Here is a 9,638-nt window from a genome sequence, read left to right as displayed (position 1 = left end):
GATTTATATAGTACAAAGTCAAGAGATATGGTCTAAATTGATGGGCCAAGATATAGAAGTTTAGACATTATTTAAAGCTATAAAGACAGCTAACAGAAAAGCTTGAAAAAACATCTGGCAGGAAAGATTTAAGGACAGAAAGCAGAGGGCAAGTTAACTTGAATTTAGCATAACCAATGCGAGTTTGTTTTTTAATTTTTTAAAATTTTCAATTAAAGTTGACATACAATATTATATTAGTTTCAGGAGCACAATAGAGTGACTATACGCTTTTATAACTTATGAGGTATTCACCCTGATAAGTCTGGGACCCCTCTGACACCATACATAGTTGTTACAATATTATTGACTATATTCCCTATGCTGTACTTTATATCCCCATGACTATTTTTATAACTGCAAATGTACTTCTTAATCCTTTACCTTTTTCACCCATCCCCCAGTCTCCCGCACATCTGGCAACCATCAACTTGTTCTCTGAATAGATAAAGAGTGGTACATATGTACAATGGACTATTACTCAGCCATACCAAAGAGTGGAATCTTGCCATTTGCCACAACATCGATAGACATAGAAAGTACTATGCAAAATGGAATAACTCAGACAAAAAGATGCAAATATGTATTATTTCATTTATATGTGAAATCTAAAAAACAAAATAAATAAACAAAACAGAAATGATGCAAGTTATTCATAAATAAAATTTAAATTTGATGAATGTAGATGGAGGTTCATAAGAGTTAAAGATAGTTAAGAAGAGCTTACTCTGGGAACTGAACCTGAAGGTGAGAAGCAGAGGGAAAGAGAGACTTAAATAAATTCCTTTCTCTTATTCATTTATTTGCCTGTTGAAATATTTGAGTTTTATTAACATGTGTTTGAATCACTGCTATCACGGTGATAGCATGTTTCCAAAGATAGCCACCATCATTTCTTCCCCTCTCTGCACACGCATGCCACTCCTCCATCAGGAAGCGGGATATATTTCTCTACCTCCCTGAATGTGCGTTGGCTGTGTCAACCTTAGCCAACAGAACATGGTAGAAAGGACGCTGTACTAGTGTTGGACTTAACTTTTAAGGGAACTGATAGTTTCTACTTCCAGTTTCTTGGACTCATAAGAGTAGAGGCCTTGTGAAAGGGATTAACATGCTTACAAGAAGAGATACAAATACAAGATCGCTCTCAACCTCTTTCTCTCTTAATCTCTCTCAATTCCTCTCTCTTAATCTCTCTCTCACTTTCTCTCTCTCTCTGACATGTGAGAAGAGAACAAGAAGATAGCCATCTGCATACACGAAAAGTGCCCTCAGCAGGCAACGGATCTGCCAACACCTTGATTTTGAATTTCCCAGTTTCCAGAACTGTGAGAAATAAATTTCTGTTGTTCAAGCCACCCAGTCTGTGGTATCCTGTTATAGAAGTTAAGGAAGGAAAGTAATTAAATTATGCTAATATTCTTATTTTGTTACGATAAAATGTATACATATAGTTTCATTCTTAATATTTACAAAGATAAAACATTTTAAATTTTAGACTATTCATAGTAAACTACAAGAACACAACAGGATCTATAACTTTTAAGACATTTAAAGAAATGAAAAGGATAATGAATAGCAATCAGTATAGCAAAACATAGAAAAACAGAAGCAAGGAAATATAAAAATAAAATAATATTATAAAAAATAAAGCAATATATATTGGTAAATACCCCCAAAATCATTAAGTTAATTTTTCTATTGAAAAGTAGATGTAGGTCCTGGCTGGTGTAACTCAGTGGATTGAGCATGGGCCTGTGAACCAGAGGGTCACGGTTTGATTCCCAGTCTAGGGCACATGTCTGGGTTGCAGGCCGGGTCCCCAGCAGGGGGAGTGGGAGAGGCAACCACACATTGATGCTCTCTCCCTTTCTCCTTCCCTTCCCCTCTAAAAATAAATAAATAAAATCTTAAAAAAAAGAAAAAGAAAAATCTTTTAAAAAAAGATGTAGTAGTAAAGAACAATTAAAAATAGATGCTATAGACCTATGTTTAATAATATGGAAAGTTTAGCCTGACATATTTTGAGGTGAAAATAGAGCATGTAGAATATAACATCACTTGATTAAGTGTCAACATGTGTAAACATTTTTTAAAACATTATATATTATTATTTTTATTTCTAAAAATGGAATTTTTAAATTTTGTGTTCTACTTCACTTTTATTGTTGGTTTATTGTTTTAAAAATAATGTGTATTATTTTTATAGTAAAAATAAAACTATTTTCACATTTAAGGTAACTATATTTTTTAAAAGACTTAGATCAAAGAAAAATTCAATAATGTACCAGTTATAAAAAACAACATAATAAAACAACCCAAACTACTAAAACTAAGGAAATAGGCAAAACTGTATTAGACAAATTTAATTAAAAAGAAAACAGTCGGTATTAATACCAAGTAGAACTTAATGCATTAGGCATTAAAAAAAAAACAGCCAAGAAAGTAAACAATAACCAAAAGACAGTGGGAAAAAATTAGTAGGAGAATGAACTTCAGTTCATTAGAAGACAAAAAGTGGGGGTGAGGGGTGTTAAACATGAAAAGTAATAAATGAAACCCAAACATGTGGTCATTCTCTCTAGAGAGAGGGAGAGAGAACAAAAATGTTCCTTAATGATGAACTCAGGAGAGCAGAAGTGCTGCCTGCCTCGGTAACAAGGTGCCTAGAACAATGCTTGTCATACAGTTAAAACTCAGTATTAGCCAGGAACAAAAATAAATTCTTGTTTGGAGATGATTTAGAAAGTACTAAAAACATACAAATCAAGCAAATAACTTCAAAAGACTGAACAAAATAAACATAGAAACTACTTAGTAAGAGAAGAAAAATCAGAAAAACAAGGAGAGAAAAGGTCTTATTTTTTGCATTTGGGAACATACAGAAAACTTTATTTCTTTAATTTGTCAATTACAGTTGACATGCAATATTATTTTATATTAGTTTCAGGTGTAGAGCAGAGCGTTTAGACATTTATAAAATTTATGACTGCTCTAGTCCTCCTGATAAAGCCTAGTACCTATTTGGCACTATACATGGTTATTTACAATATTATTGACTATATTCCCTGTGCTGTACTTTACATCCTTGTGACTTTTTGGTAACTACTAATTTGCACTTCTTAATACCTTTACCCTGGTCACCCAGCACCCCCAATTCCCCTCACTTCTCACAATCACCAGTTTTTTCTCTGCATCTACATGTCTATTGCTGTTTTTTGTTTGTTTGTATGCTTTTTTTGTTCTTTAGATTCCACAAATCATATAGTATTTACTTTTCTCTGTCTTCCTCCACTTAGCACAGTACCCTCTAGGTTCATCCGTATTGATGAGCACTTAGACTGCCTCCATATCTTGGCTAGGGTAAACAATGCTGTAATGACTACAGGGGCGCGTATACCTTTTCAAATTGGTGGTTTGCACTTCTTCAGATAAACAAACATCCAGAAGTGAAATTGCCAGATCATATGGTAGTTCTATTATTTTTTTTTTTTGAGGAACCTCCACACTGTTTCCCACAATGGTTGCACCAGTCTGTATTCCCACCACAGTGCCTGAGGTTTCTCTTTTCTCTACATCTTTGTCAACACTTATTTGTTCATTTATTGATGATACCATCCCAATTTATTTTATGAGTCCCACATAACTGGCACAAAAATATTGTATACCATTACAAAAGAGAAGACTATATTCATGAATATGGATTCATATATTCTAAATACTACATTAGCAAATTGAATCCAGCTGTGTGTTTTTAAAAAAGCATATAGCATGACTAAGTAGATTTATTCCAGAATGCAAGAATGGCTTGACATTAGACATTCTATTAATGCTGTGCATTATATTAATAGGTGAAAGAAGAAAACAGCATACATTTTATTAGTAAATGCCAAGAGTTTTTTATGTTAAAAACTGGAAATTCTAAAAAATAAAATAAAATAAAGGAAGAACAGAAGGATACTGCTTTAACTATATTTTAAAAAATTAGAAATCAACAGTAAAATTCACACTGAATCATAAAAATTAGAGATACCCCATTTGAGAGAGGACAAATTAAAAGATATGCTTAATGTTGTTCTATAGTTAAAACAAAGTAAAATGAAATGAAGAATACCTTGCTGGAAAGAATATCATGTAAAATTTATTTTATCAGTACAGAAAACAAACTTAAACATTCTTAAACAATAGAGTTTTTTTTTTTACTAAACATCAAGGGTGGGTATTAAAGTAAGGCAAATTTTAACATGAGAATCAAGAAATGTTAGGGGCTTGGGCTTGTATCAAATGGAAAAGATAGTTAGACAGCACCACCCTGTTTAGCCAGGGGAGGGAGGAAGAAATGCAAGGGGGAAATTAGGTTTAAAGGCATTCTGGGCTCCATTCTGTGCCCTTACCTAATTGGTAAACATATCTCCAACTGCGAGCATCCACGTAAATCTGGCCTTCTGTCGGCCTGCCTTTTAGCTTATTCGTCCTTAAAGGTGGGATAGACAGGTTTCGAGGCAGAAAGCCTGAGTTCAAATCATGACTCTGCTATTTACCAGTGCTGTGACTTTGGGCAAATTACTTAACAGAAACTAAAGCTTCAATGTCGGCAGGTGTAAGATGGGATACCAACCATACTTGACTTTTGTGGGCCTTTATAAGACAAAAGTGAACTAACCTTATCCTTGGTGTTTAGTAAAGATGCTCACTATAGAAGATACTATCTACCAGAATCCCAAGCCCGGGAAGCTAATTCTATACAGGAAAGACCATCTGAGTGAAAGATGTAAACTAAAAATTTCCAGGTATCAACTATAGCAACTGGGGATACCCTAGCAGGAGCTCTGGATACGAACAACATAAAAACAAAGGAAAAGATAAAGTGAATAGTAAAAGGACCATTTGTATGAGAAAGGCTTTTGGAAGCAGAAATCAGTTGGAGCCTCTGGGTTGAGAGACATAATGCCTGCTATGCATTATGTATATGAAACTCCTGAATCCTCCCTTCAGGAAAATCCACAGTAAAGATACAAGCTCCTTATCAAGGCTTCTGGAGTTCAACAGGACTTTATTTAAAACGAGACACAATTCACAGATTGAACCATTGGGACCCTAGGGTGTTAATCTAAGCTCTCATAGCGTAAAGTTATCATTATTAGCTTTACCCTAAGCTAATAATAATAGTGTATTGAATGTTAGTATTGATGAATATGCACACTCTTGTATATATTCATGAAAACACCACACATATAGAGATATGTGTATGTACTTATAATTACAGATTCCTCAAGCTCTATTAGTAATATCTTTCTTCCATGTTTGGTCCATGTCTTCCTTTGCTCTACCAGTTTTTCTTACAGCCATCCCCAAGCCTCAGCCTTCTCTAGCACTGCTCTGTCTGCATCTCTGTTTCTTTATAAGCAAGGAAGCACAGAGCCCTGACGTCTCTATTTCCAGGACCCAGATGTAGTGACCCTTTTGAGTAATCTGACCCAGCAGCAGCAAACCTCGAACAAGACTAAGAGAAGAAAACAGAACATGTCCACATCACAGAGTTGCAAAGAGCTCAAGGGAGAGGAAATTATCACAACAGGAGGAGATAAAGCATTCTTTGGTGGCCAGGAAATCAGGGGTAAGAACTGCAGGGGAGACGCTGGGAGAGGCAAAGTGACATCTACATATTAAAGAAAATAAGCAAGAAGTGAATGAGGTTGTAATTCCACCCTGGGGGTTCTGGTGACAAACCACTCTGATTCTGACTTCATGGTACAAGTCGCCGCCAGCACCCCTCAGTGGAATTATAGCCTTGCATTACTGAGTTGCTTGTCTGTTATTATGCTCAGAAGAGTTTAAAAAATATGCCCAGTGTTGTTGAAATGAGAAGTGGTGGCAGCCAGGCATAGCTTGCAATCAAGTTCCTCCTGAAAATGTTCCAAGAGTGTTTTGATGGCCTGAAGTGGCTGCCACATGGCCTTATTGGTAGGCTCTTTTCAAAGTTCATCTTCCATTAGGTTTCTTCTATTTCACGCTGGACCCACAATTGTGATAGCTTCTAATTCCCTGCCACTAAGCCATGGAGCATTAATGACCAAGCCCATGGTAGTGGCATCAACCCTGGAGCGAACTAAACTAATAATCTTGGATCCAAATTCTTGCAAAGTGCATGCCCATCACAAAAATGTCACATGCTTTGAGAACAATGTCTTTTTGAATAGAGCAAAGAAAGGTGGGTAATGGGAGAGTTGTGGGGAAAATGAGGAAAGTAAGGCTAAATCATATACCAATCATATTTATGAATCTTTTAGAAATATTTTCTAAGGGCATGGAAAGTTCCACAGTCCTGGATGTTTTCTTGTCTGGAATCACCTAAGAATGAACCCAGTTTGACTATAATCATAGCTCGCTTTTTCATTTAATTTCTGTGAGCATTTATTTAGAGCAGTAAATGATGGTCTAGATTTTATTCAGCAGGATGCGTAACCAAATAAATTTGGCTATTTATAAGTGGCTGGATATAAGACCATGAGCAATTTTTATCAAATTAAAACCAGAATTGATACATTATTCTTCTTTATTCCTTTACCTCTCCCAAACCCTTAGCACAGTGTTCTAAACATAGCAGTCATAAGTTCCTTAGTTGCATAAATGGATGGGAGGGTGGATGGATGCATGGATGGATGGGTGGACGTTTCAAGTTTTTAAGCAAAATTTTCAGCAAAAATAGAACACTGACGGTTCATCTCATAATCAAAGTTTTGATGCAAGAGTATCTCCATGTCCTCTCCTATGGCAGATATTTCTTATGGGTCATGGCACTCATTTCACTGCATGACTTAGAAACTTCATTCATAGAAGGGCATTGGGGTTAAATTCTGGAATTGCTAACATCCTTTACCAACATTTGCCCCCTGTATAAGTCACGTTGTAGCAATTCAATTTAGAAAGAAGCTGAGTGGTAAGATTGCTCAGCTTTCCTGATAAGGACATAGTTGCCTGCCCATGGAGAGAAGCCTGGATGCAGAGTTGTTGTTGTTGTTGTTGTTGTTGTTGTTGTTGTTTTGTTTCATTTTGTTTTGTTTTTTCCACAACTAAGGCTGTCTGTGGGTACCAGAAAAATGATTCAAGCAGAGGTCCCATCATGCAAAGTGTCTTACAATATTCTACCAAAAATAGCCCACTCTACCTTCCATGAGGCCTCTGAATCCAATATTAATTTCTTGTTTTTCTATTATTTGTGCCAGTTTGACTTAGTACAGTGATGGATATGAAAGAAGAAATGGGTAAATGGGGGCGGATTAGGCAAAAAGGAAGCAAATAACTTGGTATCATTTGCAAAACAGAAAGCAAAGCAATTCACAGAAACTGCAGCTCTTCTTCAAGTTTCTTTTATATGCAATGGGGCCACTCCAGAATTATTATAAACACTGTAAAACTCTATATTTCATACTTAAAAATTAAAAAAGAGTAACTTTCTATAACACCAGTTTCAGTTTAAATTGTTATATAGAAGCTCTTTGATTACTTTTGTTCCCATTGGTAGAATTTTGTTGCACTCTTGGTCTCTCTTCTGCCTGCAAGAGACAAGAACTTCACTTCCAGAGCCAGACACAAAGCTTTGAAGCCCGGCGATAGACCTGTCATTTATGATCTTCGTTAGCTTGATTCCTATTCCATTTTTTAGGTTGCATTTTAAACAGAATGTATTTGAATTGTACTCAGTGATTGCTCTTCATTAGAATGTAAGAAACCCTAGCTGGTGTGGCTTAGTTGGCTGGATATTGTTCTGTGAAGCAAAAGGTCATCAGTTCGGTTCCCAGTCAGGGCACATGCCTGGGTTGTGGGGCAGTCCCCAGTCAGGACACATACAAGAGGCAACTGATCAATGTTTCTCTCCCTCTCTTTCTCCCTCTTTTCCCCTCTGTCTAAGAATAAATAAATAAAATCTTTAACAAAAGGAATGTAAGAAAATTCTTGATTTTTATTTAGTGATCACCTTACTTTCTTATGATCAAGATTTTTCAAGTGATTCAAATATTCTAAGTGGGTAATCATTTCACTTACAAATAAGAAGTTTATCTTTTCTAATTCAATAACTATATCTTTTAGTTCTTCTTCCTATCTTAATTGTATTGCCCAGAACATATAAAACAGCTTTGAAAAGTTCCTTCACCAGCTGTGTGACTTTGGGCAAGTTACCCACACATCTCAGTTTACTTCTCTGTAAAATTGGGACAATACCACTATTAGCCTGAAATGTTGTAAACCATAATGCTCTCAGAAAAATATAATCACTTACTTATACAGCACTGTAATTATTTTATCCATATCAGAATGCACATTAGCAATTTCTAAGTTGTGATAGTGTTCATAATCATCATTTTAATGGACATATAATATTCAATTGAGTTGAGGAGTTTCCATTTTTACTTTTTACCTACCTATTTCTCCAGAATATTTGAGGTTTTCATACAATGCAATATACATGGCATTTAAAATAGAAGTTTTTTTTTTTAATTGACTTTCATAAAAAAATGGTTGCAGAAATCAATTTTAGTTAGTCCTAGATCAAAAAGTGACTAAAATTGTCACATTTTGGAAACATACCATATTTACTTTCTACAATGGAAAAGCATCATAATTATTTTCTGTTTTCTGTGCATATGTGTAACACATCCTAACATTGGCCTACTTGAAAGCAATTATGATAAACAACATATTAAAAAGTAATTAATAGATTATGCATTTTAAACATAGAAGGGATTTTCCATGACCTGTAGTCCAATCTTCCTATTTTACAGGTGGAAAAACTGAAACACAGAACAGGTCCTTGAATTTTTATGATATTTGTGAAGAAACTACCAAGCATTTTATGACAGCCAACTTGATTTATTTGAATATGACATATCATTCATTTATTAATTAATGGATATTTATTGAACATGCACAATGTGAAAGAGCTGCATATACAACAGTGAACAAAATCATCCAATGAACAGGAACAATGTTTGAATATCAGAAACTCATAAACAGTTCTGTCAGTAGCCTAAACGTGTGAAGAAATTTTGGCCATCATCCACACACAAGATAGTTAATCAGAAATCAAAATTCATGAGGCTTGTACCTCATATATACAGCCAGTAGTAAACTTCCCTAAGCATATACCTTGCCTATATTTTATAACATTGCCAAACCTATACCCTAGTTCAAGCAATCCTTGATGATTACAACAGCCACCTACACTGTCTTCCTGCCTTTACACATCAATCACATAGATCTTTACCACTACCCTTATCAGATATGTCACTACCCACCCCCCCCAAAAAAGAAAACTGTGCAGTGTATCTCCCTATGGTATTAGGGATTTATGCCTGGTTTATAACGACCCCACCTAACCTTAGTATCTGAAGACAATGACCATTCATTCTTTCTCGGGTGTGCGCAGTTAGCTGACAGTTCCACTGTCAGGGACTTCTGATGTAGGATAGACTGACTCACCTGACAAGTAGTTGGCTGGCTGCTGCCCAACCAATGATGTGACTGGGCCACATGTCTGTCATCACCCAACAGGCCAGACAAGGCTTGTTCTCAGGGCAGATCCAGGGGACTCCAAGAGA

This window comes from Phyllostomus discolor, chromosome 4, assembly GCF_004126475.2.
Source record: "Phyllostomus discolor isolate MPI-MPIP mPhyDis1 chromosome 4, mPhyDis1.pri.v3, whole genome shotgun sequence".
Taxonomy (NCBI): Eukaryota; Metazoa; Chordata; class Mammalia; order Chiroptera; family Phyllostomidae; genus Phyllostomus; species Phyllostomus discolor.
Note: the sequence above shows the minus strand (reverse complement) of the source record.